This window comes from Phascolarctos cinereus, unplaced genomic scaffold (assembly GCF_003287225.1).
Source record: "Phascolarctos cinereus isolate Bilbo 61053 unplaced genomic scaffold, phaCin_HiC Scaffold_3;HRSCAF=262, whole genome shotgun sequence".
In the NCBI taxonomy this organism is placed as follows: Eukaryota; Metazoa; Chordata; class Mammalia; order Diprotodontia; family Phascolarctidae; genus Phascolarctos; species Phascolarctos cinereus.
In genome coordinates this window covers 52445824-52465861 of record NW_027555736.1, presented here as the reverse complement: position 1 = coordinate 52465861, position 20038 = coordinate 52445824, and the positions used below count along the sequence as shown (strand labels likewise).

The 20038-nt window shown below is 39.2% G+C and overlaps 1 protein-coding gene across 9 annotated transcripts in view; it reads left to right on the top strand.

Moving 5' to 3' along the window:
- Positions 1 to 20038, top strand: part of USP54 (ubiquitin specific peptidase 54) — a 122748-nt gene that overhangs the window by 20569 nt on the left and 82141 nt on the right. For 7 of the 9 annotated variants that reach the window (XM_021006076.2, XM_021006070.2, XM_021006077.2 and 4 more), the window contains exon 2: positions 3646 to 3693. The exons of the other annotated variants lie outside the window; for them this stretch is intronic. The gene's annotated coding sequence lies outside the window, so the exon portion shown is untranslated. The remainder of the gene's footprint in view (positions 1 to 3645; positions 3694 to 20038) is intronic. 9 annotated transcript variants of the gene reach the window in all.

Genomic DNA, 20038 nt, shown 5'->3' with positions numbered 1-20038 from the left:
CAGAAATACCAGGTACTTCCAGGAAGCAAGCCAGGAAATTAAATCTAAATGTCTTGCACAGCTTGGAAGATCAGAAGTCGGGCTTAAAGTGGGCCTAGTAGGATTGGTGAGTCAGAATAGCCCCATAGTGTATGACATAATGGTGGGCCCTTTAGACTTCGGTATAGTAACAGTAAAGTATGAAATGTTTAGAGCTTTAAACCTAAGTCAAATGAACTTAATAACTGGCAGCCTTAACTATCTGGTATTCTGAATTCTGTCGTGCTTGTGGGAAGGATTAATTAAGTACTTGAATCATCCCTGTGTGCTAGACTTAAGTGGCTAGATGGAGCAGAGTAGAGCTTCTCTAGAGAAGACTGAGGTGCTGGGACTGAGGGATGAAGAGTCTGATAGTCTGCATGTGCTCATTTACCTCTTGGATGGTGGCCATGAATTGGGAATCTAATGTTTATTCAGGAATGAGACTGAGCATGGCACTCCATTTTGTCACAGACGATAACTTTATTTTCCACATATTCTGGAATACCATTTCAACTTGACCATCTCCAAGATGGAAAAGGGAACCAATTATTCCACTTATTTTTTCCCCACTCTCACTGGCTCAAGAAATCAAGTTACACAGTGATGTTGTAATAATGATCAATTGTGAAAGACTTGACTACTCTGATCAATACAATGATCCAAGATAGTTCCAGAGGACTCATGATGAACAAACAACATCTATCTCCAGAGAGACCTGATGAACTCTGAGTGCAAATTGAAATATAATTTTCTCCCTTTATTTATTTATTTTTGCTATATGGCTAATATGGAAATATATTTTGCCTGATTTCCCATGTATAATTGATATCATTTTTCTTGTCTTCTCAGTGGGTGAAGGAGGGGTGGGAGAGAGGGAGAGAATTTGGAACTCAAAATTTTAAAAGAAAAGAAAACTAAAAATAAATGATAAATTAAAAAAAAGAAATCAAGTTACAGCTGGGAGGAGCTGTTTGCCACAAACTCTCTAAGGAAAAACCATAAAGTTTCAGAGCTTATCTTGGCTGAGCTATGCATGATCTTTCAGGACGCTGGCAGGGTTTCTTGTTTTGGTAATGTGACTAGGCACATGTTTGAGAAATTAAAGGTGAGTAACCTTTAATGGATTGAATAAATAGTAAAGTATTTTGATTTCACTTCCATCAAACACTCCGAGACCTGAGCTGTTTTATAGTAAGTTCCAGGCTTGGTCCTGCCATTACCCATGGGGAATTCCTCTTGAGAATCCTTTAACCTCTAAGTCTCAGCTTCATCTTTACAAAGATGACCTCTAAGGCTCCTTCCAGGTCTAAAATTCCATAGCAGTATAACATTGATTGTTGCTGGCCCCTATCAGAATACTTACCTTTTCTACTCCTGAGCCTCAGGTGGGTTAGATATCTGTGAGTGTAAGGCATAAGAAGTCTCCCTGAGCTATAGGTCTCAGAGTATTGTATATTAGAATTGCAGCTGATATGCCAAACTCCAGTTTCAAAAAATCCATGCAATGTGAAGCCATTCTAAAAGATTTATTGCTTTTATTCTAATCTTAAAAATGGGTACAAATATTATATTGGTTTAAAGGGAAAAAATAATCTGGTTAGAATGCAAGAAGTTTTAGTTTGAAAGAATTGTTTATCATTTCTTTCTTTCTTTTTTTTTGGCTGTTTTTTGGTGAGGCAGTCGGGGTTAAGTGACTTGCCCAGAGTCACACAGCTAGGAAGTGTTATGTGTCTCAGTTCAGATTTGAACTCAGGTCCTCCTGACTCCAAGGCCAGAACTTCTATCCACTGTGCCACCTAGCTGCCCCTATTTATTTCTAATTTGTTTCTTCACCTTCATAATAAAAAAAGGCAGTGAAATCCATAAGGCGATTTTATTGGACCATAGTATGTGTCCTAGAATTATGCATAAAAGTTGCTGATGAAATATATTTGAAAACTGAATTCTAAAATGAGGTTATATAGTCAGTTTTGCCTATCTTTTGTGCTTCAGTCTTGAACAGTTAAAAAGGCCTAGTAACTAGTTTTGTCCCCTTGTTAGAATAGATTACTAGACCACCATACTTAGTATTTGAGGCCTACAATTGTTGTGGTTGAGTCTTCTTATTAAAAGCCCCAATAATGTCACGTGCTTTTTGTTCTGCCTCCAGAAACCTAATGACTCCTCACATGAGAGTGATCGACTTGTTTCTTGCCAAGTGTTTCCCAGTAAGCATCGAGCTACTAGCAGGACAGTATTTTTGAGGGAAGGAGGAAAAATGAGCTTCTGAGAGCTCCTGAATTTAAAGTGAATCTCGTTAGAATCTTATGTTAATTTGGTTAGACTGGTTTTGATGCATTTTCTGCCTCTTCTGCATTCTCAGGTCAGCCATTAATCTACCAAAACATAGGTATAAATGTTAGTGTCTAATGAATATTTTGAGGGGGAACTTGAAAAGCCAACACTGATACTACATCAGAGAAATTTGTGTGGTGGAAGAGAAATAGTATTCCATTTACAACCATCTGAAATGATATAAGACTTAAGGATTACTTAACCTTTGACTTCCAGTAAAATGTGTTTTATCAGAGTAAAAAAATATTCCTTTAGAGATAGTGGAATTGAAGCATATACTCTAGCTTAAAGCAGTGCGTGTAATGCTTGCTTTGAGGCCAAAGGATCTGAGTTTGATCTGAGGCTCTGCCATTTACTGACTCATGAGGCCTGGGCAAATCCCTTAGCCTTTTTTAATCACCCATTCTCATCTATAAAATGGTGGGGGGTAGGATGGGAATGGGAGTTGTACCGGACCAGATGTGTCAAACTGAAATAGAAAAAAGCGCTGCAAAACTGTACATGAGGGTCCATGTGGGCTGCATTATTGACTTAGAAAGCTGCATGTTAACCTTATCTGTAACTTACTGTATTTTTTATTAATTTTGTTAAATATTTCCTAATTACATTTTAGTCTGGATTGGGCTGCACTCAGCAGTGTTATGGGCTGCCTGTTTGACACTTGTGGACTAGACCTCTGAGGTACCTTCTGGCCCTAAATCTATAATTCTGTCACTGAGCTGTCTGGCAAAATTCCATGATAAGACCCCTGACAGTCCTATGTGCTGACTAAAGAAATAAGATGTGAGCAGGTTTTATTCAAATTATTAAAATTAGCTGTGAATTTTTAAAAGAAGAATGATTCTTTAAGAATGAGGTTTTAATCTGAGGAAGGAGATCAATCAACAAGCATTTATTAATGTGCCAGGCTCTGTGCTAGGTGCTGTAGATATAAATATACAAGGAACTGTAAGAATAGGAGGGTGGCAAAGGACTTGACCTACATTATATAGTTCTAAATGGTTTTCTCAAAGAAGCCATCCTAGCACACCCCAGAGCAGCAGCTAGCAAGTGTGATGATATTCTGCTTGTTTGTAGTAGAAGGGCAGTGAAGTGGCTGAGGCGATTCTCCACTATCACTCATGTCCCAGAAAGGATGAAGAGTAGCCCAGCTTGTGTGTGGCCCTTTAAAGCTACCATGACCTGCTTACTGGAGGAGGGGCAGCTTCCTGAAGATCAGGTGTATGTCTGAAGAGATGAGCTCATCTTTCTTAAGTAGACCTGCCCTAGTGAATGTTTTCCTAATTGCAGGTACTCCAGCTGGGAGAAGCCGGAAATGGTTGAAGCTTCACGCACTTTGTGAGTAGCAAAAAATAGAGCAGTTATTGTAATCTTTTGAAACATGTGGCTTCTAATTTCAGGGGGAAGGTGGCACACATGCACACTCAGCTGTTTTCCAAGTTAAGGATTGCAGTGAGATGCTTGATTGGTCAAGGGAGAACCTGCATATAAAATTGCTCTAACTTGGGTGTGCTTTGGAAGGTCACTTTCCATGGGCCACCTAATTAACTTCTTGGGTTGGTGTTACTGACCTCCCTGCTTCAGGAAGTGAGAATCTTACAGGCTTCTTTTTCTTATGAAGGACTCTGGGACTTATTTAGATAGATAGAACTCATTCTATCACTAAAGTCCATTGTCCTAGATTCTAGAACCCCTTGGACACTCTTTGTTTTTCTAAATTTTAAATAAATCTCCCTGAACACTTGAGACATTTGAAGAATAGCACTTTATAGTAAAGAAGTGGATCAAATTCTACTGGGCATATTGTCAGGTCTGTTCTTAAGTAGTCTGGCTTCAAGAGGCAACATTGTTTTATGAAAAGAGTTGTGGGTTGACACTTACATTTTTTGGGGGTGGGGAGGGAGCATGGAATACTGGGGTGGGAGGAGACAAGTTCTCATGTTTATTCTTACCACTTAAAGTAACTATGTAACATTGGGAAAATCAGTCATAATCATTCAAATTTCTATAGTGCTTTATGGTTTAAGGAGGACTTTCATCACAACAGCCCTGTGAGGTGATAATTTGTGTTGTTATCACCGTTTTGAAGGGAGACTCACAGGGTAAGTGACTTACCCATTGTCACATAGCTAGTAATTACTGGAGTGGGGAATTGAATTTTCTATTAGACCTCACAATTTAGGACCATAGGATCATAGATTCAGAGCTATAGACTTTACAGTTCATCTATCCTGACCCTCCTGATTGACTTTTTTTTTTGGGCAGTTGGGGTTAAGTGACTTGCCCAGGGTCACACAGCTAGTAAGTGTCAAGTATTTGGATTTCAACTCAGGTCCTCCTGACTTCAGGGCCAGTGCTCTATATCCACTGTGCCACCTAGCTGCTCCCTGACCTTCTTAATTTACAGATGAAAAAATTGAGGCCCAGCAAAGTTAAAATGGTTTGCATTTTTAACGTGTTCTGCTATCCTTAATGGGCTATAGAAATGCTGGCTATTTTTATTATTATCACACTGGTACCATAAAGGTTTGCAAAGCACTTTAAGGTTTGCAAAACATTTTACATATGTTAGCTCATTTGACCTTCCCTACAACCCTGTGAGATAAGTGCTATTATTATTTTTTTACAAATGAGGAAACTAAGGGAAACCCAAGAAGCATTTATTAAGCACCTACTGTGTTCAGAGCAGATATTCTAAGCCATGGGGATACAAAGAAAGGCAAAAAAAAAAAAAACCCAAACCTCCCTAGGAGCTCAAGATCTAAGAGGAGACAACATGCAGACTTTTTTGTGCAAACAAGATATACACAGGATAAATTGGAGGTCCTCTCAGAGGAAAGGGGCTAAGCTTAAGGAGGCCTGAGAGAGGCTTCTTGTAGAAGGTGGGACTTGAGCTGAGATTTAAGGAAACCCAGGTGGTAGAGATGAGGAAGAAGAGAGTTCCAAGTATAAGGGACAGACAGGGAAAATGTATGGATATGGAGTGTCATTCTAGGACCACCAAGGAGATCATTGTCACTGGGTTGCACAGTGCTGGGAGAGGAGGAGTAAGGGGTAAAAAAAGGTGGAAAGGTTAGAAAGGACAAGGTGATCAAGTGCTTTATAACCAAACAGGATTTTTATATTTGATCTTGGAGGTGATGGGGAGCCACTGGAGTTTATTGATTAGAGATCTGCTCTTGAGAAAGATCATCTTGGTAGCTGAGTGGAGGATGGACTGGAGTGGGGAGAAACTTAAAGCAGGAGATCAATCAGAAGGCTACTAAAGTAGTTCAGGCCTGAGGTGATGGGAGCTGACACTGGCATTATCGGTGTCAGAGGAGAGAAGAGGGAATTATAAGAGAGATGTTACGAACGTTGAAATGACTGAACTTGGAACAAGATTGGATTTGGGGGGTGAGAGAGTGAGGAGTCAAGGATGACACAAGGTTGTGAACTTGGGTGACTGGAAAATGATGGTACCCTTGACAGTAATAGGGAAGTTAAGGAGAATTTTGGGAGAAAGATGATGAGTTCCATTTTAGACATGTTGAATTTAAGATGTCTGGAAGACATCCAGTTCTCCAGGAGGCAGTTAATTGGAGATGCAATACCCATGGTCAGAAGAGAGGTTAGGGCTGAACAGAATTATCTGCATAGAGATGAGTCCATGGGGACTGAATAGATCATTGAGCAAAATAATATGTAAAGAGAACAGAACCCAAGATGGAGCATTGAGAGATACCCGTGGTTAATGGGTATGACCTGGATCAGGATCTGGCAAAGGAGACTGAAAAGGAGCAGTCAGAATGATAGGGGGAGAACCGGGAGGGATCAGTGTCATGAAGACCTAGAGAGAAGGGGAGTATCAAGGAGAAGAGGGTGGTCATCAGTGCCAAAGGCTGCAGAGAGATCAAGAAGGAAGAGGATTAGGAAAAGGCTGTTGGATCTGACAGTTGAAAGATCATTGATAACTTTGGAGAGAGCTGGAAGGTTAAGAGACTTTTTCAGGGTTTCACAAGCCAGTAAGTGTCTGAGGGAAAGCTTGAACCCAGGTCTTCCTAACTCCAAGCCCAGCACTCTATCTGCTGTGCTACTGAGCTGCCTCTGGTAAGCAGCAGAACTGAGGTTTTCACTGAAGTCCAGTGACTCCAAATTCAGTACTCCTTCCATTGTGCTGCTCTGTCTCTGAGCTTCAGTTTATTCATCTTCAAAATAAGAGAATTTGGCCAGGTTAATCTCTACCTAAAGTCTCTTCCAGCTCTTAAGATGCTGTTAGTTATATCTGTATTATAGAGGGCAATGTAAATATCTCTGTGCATCAATTTCTTATTCTATAGAATGGGGTAGTAATAACTGCCTCACCTACCTCACAGAGTTAAGATGATGAATGAGAATGCACTGAAAACTTCTGGGAAAAAAAAGTAGAACTATACAGCATAGGTATTATTTATTATTAGGCATCAAGGAGAATAATCATTGTTAAGCTAGAAAAGGTAACACAAATGATAGTAAGAGGAAATTGAAACACAAAATAATTGAGACAGTAAGAGAGAATCTGACTGTTTTAAAATAAATTTATGGCTGCTGAGCCAGATGACAGAAATATGAGGGTGCCAAAGGAACTTGAATACGTGATCTCAGAGCTTCTGTTGAGAAATTATGATAATCAAGAGGTTTGAGGTGGACCATTGTTACCCTCATTTTCCATAAAAGAATGAATTCTATAAACTACAGTCCTCTAAACTTGTTGACTCTTGTAAAATTGGAGAATTTACAGAATGGTTCCAGAAATTAAATCAAATACTTCTCTGACAATCAAACCAATATCTGTGACTTTTAGGAAAAAGAAGTAGTGTGGTAGAAGTCAGCATGGATTGATTAGGAGCAAATGATGCTAAACTAATACTATTCCTGTTTTTCAGAGGATTACTAATTTTGTGGATTGAGGGAATGTTCTAAGATGAGTGTATTGTTATTTTTACAAATCATTTATAACATCTGCCATTCCTTGAGGCCCAGTTCAATTCACATTTCTGCCTTGTGTCAGGAATAAGTTCCTGACTTTCACTGATCTCTCTTCCCTCCAAATTTTTTGAAAAATGTTTTTATTGATATGTTTTGTTTTAACGCAACCCAGAATTTCTCCCAATATCTCTTCCCTTTCCAGAGAACAGTCCTGTATGACAAATAATATCTTAAAAGAAGAAAAAGAGGGAGGAAAAATCAGTAAAACTGAACAATACATTGAAAAAGTCAGAAAATACCTTCTACTTCTTCAGAGGAGTGGGATCCCTCCAAACTCTAATAGCATTTTGATAGTCACAGAATTAGAGAATTTTAGAGTTATTCCAATCTTCTCATTTTATAGATAAGGAAACTGAGGACCCAGAATTGATGTGACTTGGACAGGATCATATAATAGTATTATATAATTATATATAAGTCTATAATTATAGAATGGGATGTAGCATCCAGATGTTCTGACTCCTACAAAATTTTTTGCTTATATAATCTCTGGAATTGCTTGCAAAAAATATTCATGTTAGTTTTGTTTCCTCAAATAGAGTGGAAGCTTTTTGAGCAGAGGTATCATATTTTATCATCTGTAGCCTCACTTTTGTGGCACTTGTCTGTCTGGCCTTATAACAGTCTCTCTAGATACTCTTCTCTCAGAGCTCTGGCCCAGCCAGCCAGGTCTATTTAATCAGAACAGCTTAGTATATTTTCCCCTTTTTACCCTCTCACTCATTTTGACTGCCCTCCTCTTTCTGAATTCTATCTATCCTTCAAGGCTCTGATGAAATCCCATCTTCTTTGTAAAGCTGGTCACTTTTGTTCACTGTCACCTCTCCCTCTCCTCAATAAACACTTTTTAATATGTTTTCTTTGCAATTTACCAGTCCATCAACAGTCATTAAGTGTCCACTCTGTGTCCAGCACACTGCTAGGTGCTGTGGATACCGAGTAAAAGTCTTTGCCCTTAGAGAGCTTCTATTCAAGTTGACAAAGGCAGTAAAAGGGATTGGGAGAAAGAAAATGTTTCACACTGAAGGATGCCCTTGTGCTCCATTTTTAAGGAAGAAGTAGGCAGAGGTGAAGAGAGAGAACTGGAAAGGTAATTTGAGGCCAGGTGGTCATGTGCTTTAAAGGCCGAACGGAAGGGAGCCTTTGGAGATTGTTGAGCAGAGGACTAACTTGGTCAGACCAGTGCTATGGGAAAATCACTTAGGCAGCTAAGTAGAGGATAGTTTGAAAAGGTTAGGAGTCAAACCAGGCTAGTGCAGTAGGCCAGGTAACAGGGAACAGCTTGAACAGCAAAGGGGTTGGCCATATGAGAAGGGTTGCATAAAAGATTCTGTGGAGGTAGAATCAACAAGATTTGGCCACAGATTGGAACGTTTCACCTCTTCTTGCCTGGCCTTTTCTCATACCCCTTCAATTCCACCCCCTTTCTAGATTTAGCTCTGAGAATAGTCATCATATCAATACCAACAAGTTCCCCCATACTCCTCCTCATCTCAATCAGTTCCCTTGTTATTCTCATCTTCATTTTCTCCAACTTCCCTTTCCAAAACCCTCTACCCTGGCAACTACTTCCGAACTGTTTGTGCTGTCTTCTCCTATCAGAGTATAAGTTCCATGAGGGCTGAGAGTAGCTTGCTTGCTTATATTTGTATCTCTTCTTCAGTACAAAGAACAATCTACTTATTTAGGTGCTCTGTAAGATACTGATTGATTTATTGTGTTTTAATATTACTAGAGACTTTGTCCAGTGGCCTGTGTTTCCATGACAATTTTGTAGTCTGTGCCAAAAATTTGAAGTGATTGCTGCAGGGAAGAGGCGTTAGCCTTCCCTGACTTTCAGTCACCTAGACGTTAGTATTCTCTCACTCTCCAATTTTCCTAGTGTTTTACTTACCTGTGTTGGTGCTGTAGCCTGGCTCCGTAGACTATAATTTCCCTGAGAGCGTAGAGTCTTGCACATAGTGGATAGTTAAGATTTGGTGAACTGAATGGAGCTATGGGTGGATGAACCCTTCCTTCTCTGATCTTTGCCAGGAAGACTGCTGGTTTGTTACGTCCTGGTAAAGGGCAGGGTATCTAGAGATATTTTTAAACAGCATCTAGACTATTGCTTAGGTCCAGGCATTAGTTAATGCCACTCAAATGGCAGTAATAGGTATCTTCCCAAGGGGACTCAGCCAGTGACAAGCTTGAGTTTGGTCAGGCTTTCTTCCAGGTTCCAGTTGGCAAAGTATTTTTCTGTTTTTGTTTGTTTTTTTAAAACAACCTGTTTGGGAAAAAAAAAACACAGGCTAGGGCTGGATGTAAGAGGGCTTTTGAATGTTAGAATATAAGATTTGGACCTTGTCCTCAGAGAATTTACAACCTATTTAAAGTTGATAAAACTAACATGAAACGAAATGAAATCGTACAGAAGAATATGTAATTGATAATATAAGATTTCATTTTTAGTTACTTTTCTGTAGTATATATTCAGGCAATCAAGGCTTTGGTTTTTCCTCATCTGTAAAGTGGGGAATACAATCCCTTCCCTTTTTGTGTTTCTCTGGAAAAGTTTGAAGATTTTTTACAGACTCTATCTTCCATGCCTTCAGGCCACTCTTCACCCTGCTGCCAAATTAATCTCACTCATGCATGATGTGACCATTTTATTCTAGTGATTCAAAACCTTCAATGCCTCCCTATTGCTTCTGGGATAAAATACAAACTCCTTAACTCATTATTCAAGGCCTTCCCTAATCTGGCCCTAACCTGCTTTCCTAGCCTTATTTCACACCACTGTACTTCATGTATCTTACCATTGTATAGGAAAAGAAAAAAACCGCAATCATTTTGAACATCTTAATGAATTAGCAGTGGAAATTCCCTGGCTCAGCTTAATGAGAAATAAAATATTAGAAACTAGGTAAGAACATGGTAAATCAGATGGTCTTATCCACTGTGGTAACAACTTAGATAAGAGACACCTGCAGCCCATCTAAATGGTTATTTCAACCCTACTGCCTTACATTGAATGGACTCCTTTAACAATTATGAAAGTACTTGGTCACCTCTCCTTGTCCCCTTGCTTTGAATAGGTAGTGTTTCCTTGTTCTGATAACACATCTTGACAGCTGCATAGCAGGTATTCCCTCAGAAACTTCCTGTTTGCTGATTCCCCCTTTCTCCACCCTTCTCTCCTATGAAATTATTTATCTTAAGTTGCCTCAGAATACTGCTGATTGGCTGTGTACTCTAAATGGGCCTGGAAAGTTATAAAAATGAAATATGTACCCTGGGAAACTGAATCTGCTATTATCAAGCAGTCTTCCTTAGCATACTAATAAATTTTGCTTTCAGTTTGACTTCCTGTCTTTGACCTATGGTTATTGGACCCTGGTGGGCCCACCCTTCCCAATAGGTCACATTCCTCTCAGTTGAGAAAACTCCCCCACACCATTTTGCTAAAACTCAATTACTTTTCCTAAGTTTTCCTCATCTATAGAATGAGCTGTAGAAGGAGATGGCAAACCACTCCAGTTCTTTGCCAAGAAAACCCCAAATTGGGATCACAGGGAGTTGGACAGACTAAAAACGACTAAACAACCAATCTTATCCTACCCTCTACCATCTGCTTGCATTTGTAAAAGAATACCTAGGACCTCTCCCTCAACCCCAGCCTGTTGCAATTGTTTTTCACCCAAGTGAAGCTCTAATGCTATCTCTTCTAGCTTTCTGATCCCACCCTTCTCTACATTCACTTTGCTGAAAATGATCTCCCTCTTCTTAAGTTTATGCCAGCATAATAGCTCTGTTCTTTGTATTTTTACATTTTGTCTTATATCTTAGTTATTTTTTAAAATTTATTTTTGTTGAACTTTGTTTAGATACATCATACAAAATTCCATCACATTTGAATCCCCAACAATATACAGATGGTTAAGTAAAGTAGCCTAAGAGGACTACAATATGGAATCTTTTACTTTGGTAGGTTTTCATTTGTTAAAAGAAAGGAAGGGTGTAGGTGTGTTATCTGCCCCTATTAGAATGTCATTTCCTTGAGAGTAAGGACTCTCTTACTGTTTTATTTGTATTTCAGCTTTTAGCATCTTGCATTGTGCACAGTAAGAACTTAATAAATGCTTTTTCACTTGTTCAGTCATGTTTTATTGGTCAACAGGCATTTATTAAGTGTTTGTATGTGCCAGGATTTTCATTGTGGGTCCAGCTTACTGTCCATTTGCAGTGTCTGTCCAAGAGATATACTGAGAGATGAGCTCTGTACTTGTCCATTCAACTGAATATCATAGCATTTTTCATTTGATTTTTTCAATATGGATTGTTAGACCAATTCTTTTGAATGTTCACTGATTTCATTTTGGAGCCTGGACTTGATGCTCTAATCCCATCTTCTGAAGAATGGCTTTCTCAGGCTTCTTCCACTGCTAATTCCACCCACCCAAGCTTACTTTTTATCTGCTTTGTATTTTGTAGGTAACTCAATTGTTTGCATGTGGTCTCTCTTGTTAGAATGGAAGCTCTTGAGGGCAGAACTGTGTTTTTGTCTTTGCCTCTCTAGCTGTTAGCACAGTGCCTGGCAAATAGTGTTTAATGAATGGCTTAATTTTGATATCTGTGGGAGACCTCTATTGGAGGAGAGCCTTTATTTAGCCTCCAGCCTTTTGCTTTACTAAATCAAAAAATTATCATAAATAAAACAGCTGTAAAGATAATGGGATATTGTATTCTGTACACCTTTTAATCATTTCTGTAGTGTATCCCCAGTGACTTGCATGTATGTTAAGTACTTGATGTTTGTCAAATTGAATATCTCTGAAGTATAGAAGCCCAGCAAATGAAGCCTCTGACATAACTGTAAGCCTGCCACGGGCCCTGAAAGGGTCAGAGGGAGGGATTCAGTCCAGCAAGGACTCATAAGTGCTTTAGTGCTGGGAGATGATGCTCCTCTGGGTTGGCCAAGGAGCCCCAAACAGGGAAGGAGAGAGGGAGGAAGCAGGAATATTAGCTGGGGGAAAGGAAGAGGAAGGTAGTGGCACCAGTGAGAGACTGTGAGGTGTAAAGTTTTCCAGGTATTGGCTCAGAGGCCAGGGATGAAAGATCTTTTGGGGACCTTCTAGTAATGGAATGGTCTAGTTAGGCAGGATCGTAGTTAATGAAGGGGAGTAGTGGGAAAGAAAGGGGTTTCTGTAGCTGGACAGTAGCAGCCTGTGTTTTCTTCCTGCTGCCTCCTCTCATCCACAGAGATATGAATGCTGCCCCCAACAGTAACTGGAACAAATAAGAATGCTCGAAGCTTCCTCACTGCCTTTTGAAATTCTGCCCCTCCAGGCCCTGCTCCAGGCCTGCAGTTTTCTGTGAAGCCTTTTCTGTACAACCTCCTCTGGTTATCTCTTCCTCCTTTTCTGCACCTTAACTAATACTTACGGGTTCTTCCACTTGTTTGGGGTATGTGTGTATATATATATCATTCATAAATACATATGTATTATATGTGTATTTTATGTGTGTGTGTGTGTGTGTGTGTGTGTATATATATATGAACATCTGTTGCACACATATAAACATATATAAGGAATGCTTTTAGTTTTTTTCGTTTGTATATCTATTATTCTCAATCAGATTGTAAGTTCTTTTATGGTATAAACTAGATGTTATGCTTTGTGTACTCAGAAGACTATAGTGTCTTAAATAAAATAGTCTTACAAATATTTGTCCATTAACAAAAGTTAGAATGTTTTCATAAAAGGGCCCTTTTCCTGACCTAGAGTGTGAGTGCTGAGCCTGATACCAGCTCTTCTTAATTCCTCGTGTTTTCTGCCTTGTTCTCAGGTGTATCAGGTGGATTGAGCCTTGGCATCTGTCTCTTGAGTGCAGACAGACCATTTATCATGCAGGTGATCTGAAGATCTCAAATTAATGTGTGCTTCGTGGAAACATGCCAAAAAAATATGAAGGGAGATTTTGATAGATTGACAGGAATGTTTGTTGCTGTTTGGCAAAGCATGTTTCCATCATTTCTTTCAGGCTGCCTTGATCATCTGCTCAGACAGTCTACTCAATCATGAGGCATTCGTATGTCTTACTTCTGTTTAGGTAGATATGTGATACCTTATATAGACAAAAGTGTAATCATTAGCAATGCTGTCTGGTCCTGTTGCTTCAGGGGCCATAGTTGACCAGCCCACAGTGGCATTTGTTTTCCTTTCCTGATATAGGTGATAATGTCAGAGGAGTGTTAGAAGAATGCTGACCATTTAAACCCTCTGTATTACCAGGTAGCAGTAACTGTTGTTTTCTTGAGCTTAATTTAAAGTGCAGATGTTAAGCATAGGCATCCTGGTTTTGTAAAAAGGGAAATTGTGTAAAGTTTGGAATGCTGGGGAAAATGGGGCAAAAAACTCCAATGAGTATTTTGATTGGGAACTGGAAGGAGCCTTAGAGATAATATCATTTATTTTATAAATGTAGGTTCTCTTACTCTTCTTACTTTCTTATGTGCACCATCCATCAAATGCCAAGCTCTATCAATTTTGCCTCCAAAATATTTCTCATGTCCATCCTTCCCTTTTTGTTTTCATTCTCATGGCCCAAATATAGCAGGATTGTTGCATCAGCCTTACATTTCTACTTTTTCCTTCCTTTCATCCCTTCTATTGCCTAACAGATAAAGCCTTACCTTCTTATTCTGGCTTTCAAGGCCCTCTACATTTTGTACAGCTCAGCTTTTCTGGCCTTCTCTTCCCTGACTTGTAATTATACTCGATGCTCCAACCACTTACTACTACTTGTCATCCTGTACAGGTCCTATATTTTCCTGCCTCCTGTCATTCTTTGTACCTGAAAAGTCCTTTTCTCCTACCTCTATTGAAATCCTTCTCTCTTCAAGACTTATCAAACATGCCCTCCCAAATAGGAAGGATTTTGACAGAATGACAGGAATGTTTATCACTATTGGGCAAAACATGTGCCCAGCATTCTTTCAGGCCTTGAAGCCATTCTTTATGCTCCCAGCCAGAATTAATCTTTTCTTCTTTCACAATAGCATTCTGTTGTTTCGCTTAAGCAATTAGCATTATCTGTTTTGCATTATGGTTTTGTGTGTGTGTTGAATCCCCCTACTTGACTATAGGCTACATGGGGCAGGAATTTATTTTGCTTTGCACATACTAAAGCTATATATGCTTAATACATGTAAATTATTTTCCAAAATGTGGTAGAAATTAGAGTTTTACAGCTGTTAGGAAATAAAAACTCATTGCACATTAGTGTCCTAGTAACAGGTCAGAATTGTAATAATACCTCTTTAGTTAGAGGAGGGTTGTAAACCTTATCAGGAAGGGTGAATATGAATTTCATTGTCTTCCATTTTAGCACACCTTAAGTTCCCCTCTTTCCAGATAAAGAAATGGGGAGAATTATGGTAAACAAAAGGGAAGTCCATGAAAGTGTTGGGACCCAACAACTCCTGACTTAGTTTTGAGCTCTACTTATTAGCCATTCTAGACTTTTGGAAAGTGAATTCTCACTGCTACCACCATTGTCCTTCATCCAAAAGGTGCCTTTTCCAAATCCTGGCAGATTCTCACAAAGAACTTGAAGTGTATGGGTGGGGAAAAGAAGGGGAGGGAGAGCCACCATAGGAAAATAGAATAGTAGCTGTGGCTTTGGAAGAGCCCTCAGATATCGTATGGTCCAGTTTCCTCCTTTTACAGATGAGGAAACTTATCTATGAATTGTACAATCTCATTACCCAAGGTAATGTAGCCCACTCTCCTCCATTTCCAGTGGCTGTCTAAGATATATGTGTTGACAGATGAACTGTGTGGGTTATCCATTCAATTGTATATCATAGCCTTTTCTGGAGACATTTTTCATCTGCTTGTTTTTTCTAACATAAATAGTTAGGCCAAACTCTCTTGAGTGATTATAGATTTCATTAAGGAGGCTCTGCAGTGTTTTAGGGCAGGAGTCCATGAATTTTTTTAAAAAATAGGTTTTTATTGATATCTTTTGTTTTTTACATCATCATTTTCCTCTGCATTCCTCCCTTAGAAAGCTATCCCAAGTAACAGAGTCTTTTTTTTAAGACAAAAAAAAGAAAAAGAGGAGAAAGATCTGCATGACCAAAGAATGCATTGAAAAAGTCTGAAAACATGTGCAGTATGTAACACCTGTGGACTCCCACTTCTTTGAAGGGGTGAGTTAAGCACGTCCTCTCATATCTCTTTTTTACATCACCAGCTGTAAGGAATCTCACTTTGGTTTATAGAATGGGAGAAGAAAGGAGTTAGGGTTAGTATTTGGGTCCAGGAAGTTGTTGTTGTTTCTCTTTCATTCTCAAAGAGGACCATGACATCAGGGAAGTGATGCCATGGCTTGCAGGTAAATTGGGTTTAAGTGAGGGAAGGCTGTGCAAAGTCCCCAGCCCCACTTTCTCCTCTGGAGCCATCTGGGTCCAGTGGCAAGATATAGATCAGGCTGATTGGAAATGGCCCCAATGTCGTGGGAGATTTAAGCTAAGGTCTTTCCTAGGTCTCAGTTTGACTGAGGCAATGTCTATTCAGTGATTAAGATTAGGAAAGAAATGAGGCAAAAGAATGCCTCTTTTACCTAGTTTTTTTAAAAAAAATCAATCTGAGAGGGGAAGACTCTCAGAGTTTTTGGCCAATACAGAAATAATTGCTATTTACATTCATTCTGAGCAATCAGGGCCTAAACAGTGACCCTGAGGACTTGGGGTGAGGCCTATTATTGGACAGTCAGTGAGTGCCAGAGTGATTTGGGTTTAAGGTATGGTCCCTAAGAAAGAAATCTAACCTGTAAACCCCAAGATATCTCGTGAGGTTTCAGTGATAAAAATCTACACTCCTCTGAGCTGAGCACCCACAGGATGTGGACAGAGGGAAAGGAAGAAGGAGAAGAGAGGAAGAAGGAAGGAAGGCACTAGCTAAGCTGGCCAACTGGAACTGGCCAGTTGGGTCACCAGTGAGGCAGCTCACCTTACTCACAGGGTGTTGTTTGTCCTTGGTTCTTAAAGAGCACCATAGCATCAGGAAGGTGATGCCATGTCTTGCAAGTGAATTGAATTTCAGTGAGGGAGGGCTGTGCAAGGTCACCAGCCTCAATTTCTCTGCTGGGGCCATCAGGGTCCCATGGCAAGATAATAGGTCAGGACTTCTGGAGATGGCCCCCTCCAGGAAGTTAGAAGGGAGTCCAGTGTGTGAACAGCCTACTTAGGCCTGCGGTCTTTCTTCTGCTTCAGGGAGTAAGAAATATGTAAGCTTTTATTTATAGATGATTTTGAGGGGTCTTGTACTGTGTATATTTGGAGTTCCAGTGTTCACTCTGCTTGGCAGATTCTAGAGCACTGATAGGTCACTTAAGTAATTTATGAGTAGCTTCTCTTTCATTTTCCCCCAAACTCTTCTTTCTCCTTTACTCATATCTTTGCTTATACCTGGGATTCTTAACTAGCATCCATGAACTTAAATAATTATGAACTTTGCATAAAAATAAGATTTTGGAGAATCAGGTAGCACTGGACTGTTGCAGTGTAAAAGTCATCCCAGTTTTAAAAAATGGAAGTGAATAGAATTTGCAAGGTGTTGACCAAGTTAATATGACTGATTTCTGAGAAAATTCTGTGACACAATTAAGGAAATGGTTTGTGATTTTCTAGAAAAGGCAGTAGTGATTTCATAGAGCCGGTTTAGCTTTATTAACAGTAGGTCAGTTAAGACTACCTTTTTAAAAATTTGTTGACATGGTGTAATTTTATTAAACTGGTGGTTTGTAGGAGAGCAAGGAATAGTTTACCTATCAGATCTATGGAGAAAGGCAGAATTTATGACCAAACAAGAGAGAGAGAGCATTATGAAATGAAAAATGGATGACTTTGATAACATTAAATTAAAAAGGTTTTACACAAACAGTGCAACCAATATTAAAAGGGAAGCAGAAAGCTGGGAAACAGTTTTTACAGCCAGTGTCTCTGATAAAGGTCTCATTTCTACAATATATAAAAGTTTGAGTCTAATTTATAAGAATACAAGTCAGTCTCCAATTGATAAATGATCAAAGGATATGAATGGGCAGTTTTCAGAGGAAGAAATTAAAGCTATCTATAGTCATATGAAAAAATGCTCTAAATTACTATTGATTAGAGAAATGCAAATCCAAATGACTCTGAGTTACCACATCACACCTATCATATTGGCTAACATGATAAAACAGGAAAATGATAAATATCAGAGATATGGGAAAATTGGAACACTAATGCATTGTTGGTGGAGTTGTGAACTGATCCAACCTTTCTGGAGAGCAATTTAGAATATGCCCAAAGAGCTATAAAATTGTGTATACCCTTTGACCCATCCCAAAGAGACCATAAAAATGCGAAAAAGACCCACATGTACAAAAATATTTATAGCAGCTCTTTTTGTGGTGTCAAAGAATTGGAAATTTAGGGAATGCCCATCAATTGGGGAATGGCTAAACAAATTGTGGTATATAAATGTAGTGGAATACTATTATGCTATAAGAAATGATGAGCACGCAGACTTCAGAAAAACCTGGAAAGACTTATATGAACTAATGCTGAGTGAGATGAGCAGAACCAGGAGAATATTGTACATAGTAACAGCCGCGTTGTGCGATAACTGACTTTGATAGACTTAGCTCTTTTCAGCAATGCAAGGATCTAAGACAACTCCGGTAATGGAAAATGCTGTCCAAATCCAGAAAAGGAACCATGGAGTCTGAATGCAGAGGGAAGCGTACTATTTGCTCTCCTCTTTTGTTGTTTTGTTTTATTTCTTCCTTCTCATAGTTCCTCCCATTAGTTCTAATTCTTCTATACATTATGACTAATGTGAAAATATGCTTAATATGAATGTATAAGTAGAGCCTATGTCAGATTACATGCCATCTTGGGCGGGGGGAGGAGAGGGACAGGGAGAAAATTTAAAAACTCAAAATCTTATGGAAGTGAATGTTGAAAACTAAAAATAAATGAATAATAATAATTATTATTTTTTGTTTTGTGGGCAATTGGGGTTAAGTGACTTGCCCAGGGTCACACAGCTACTAGCATGACAAATGTTTGGTCTGAGGCTGTATTTGAACTCAGGTCCTCCTGACTTCAGGGCCGGTGCTCTATCCACTGCGCCACCTAGCTGCCCCATAAATAAATTATTTTAAAAAAATACTGGTAGTTCAGGGGAATGGATTTCCTGTTGTTTTGGCAAAGCATTTGAAAGTAAATCTCATATTCTTATGGGGAAGGTAGAGACTTCAAAACTGGTTGAATGGCTGGCCTCTGGGTAGCTGCCAATAGCAGCTTGTTTTGAAGTCTCCAGTTGGGTGCCCCTGGGGTCTGTTCTTGTCCCTGTGTTGTTTAACATTTTCATCAGTGACTTGGGTAAAGGCAAAAATGGGATGCATATCAAATTTGCAGGTGATACCAAGCTGGGAAGAATAGCAGACACTCTCATGATGGGCTTAGAATCCAAAAATATCTCGATGGGCTAGGACCTAATAGGATTGAGCTTCAGTAGGAATAAAGGTAAGGTCTTAGATTTGATTTCAACTTTCAACTGCACTATATAAAATGGGGAAGCGTGGTTAAACAGCCATTTGAGGAATATCTAGGCTTTTAGTGAGTTGTAAATGTAATTTGAGTTGTTAGTGTGATATGGTAGGCCCGAAAGACCATACAGTTTGAATTTTAAGAAAGTAATAGATCTTCTGTGCTTTGGTCAGACCCACATCTGGAGGATTATGTTGAGTTCTGGGTACTGTAGTTTCAGAAGGATGTTGATATTGATAAGCTTGAGAGTACCCAGTGGAAGCCCTTGAGCCTATGTCATATGAATGTCCATTGAAGGAACTGGAGACATTCAGCCTAGAGAAGAATTGGTGGGGATGTATTAGCCATTTTCAAGCATTTAAAGAGTTGTCATATGGATAAGTGAGTAGACTTGTATTGTTTGGCAGCAGATGTCAGAACCAGGAGCCATGTTGGAAGTTTCAAAGAGACGTATTGAGGTTTGATGTCAGGAAAACCTTCCTCACTATTACCTATTCAAAGTTGGAGTGGGCTTCCTTAGGAAGTCATGGGCTCTCCTTTACTAGGCATCCTCCAGCAGAGACTTGCTGGGTTTCTTAGAGTGGGCATTCATTTTCAGGTATTGGCTGGACTGCCATACTCTTGAAATTCTGTTTCTGTAACAAGATAGGCTTTGAACCCTGTCTCCAAGTCCAGCTGTCTTTCCGTTGTACCACCACTGACTAAAGTAATACAAACAAAACATCTTCTCATAGGTAGCTTGGCATTCACCTAGCTTTAGCCTGTGGCCATTTGCTATTTCTTATTTTTGAATTATAAAAGAAGTAGAAGCCTTATGGATGAGCTAGAACTTAGGGAAGAAAGAGAACACAAAACAGATTGTTAGATGTGACAGTCCTTTAGGAAAGCTTTATTTTTTTAGATTAAATTTTTCTTTTTTTAAAATTTATTTTTATTCAAATGCCAAATAAAATGAGCATTTCCATTTACATAGTAGAGCAGAAAGAGGACTGTACATGAAACTGTAGATTTCTGTTGTATACATCTTGCTTTTTTTTCCTATGCTATATCCCCGGGGGGAAAAAAACATACCCTGAGTTTCATTTTATT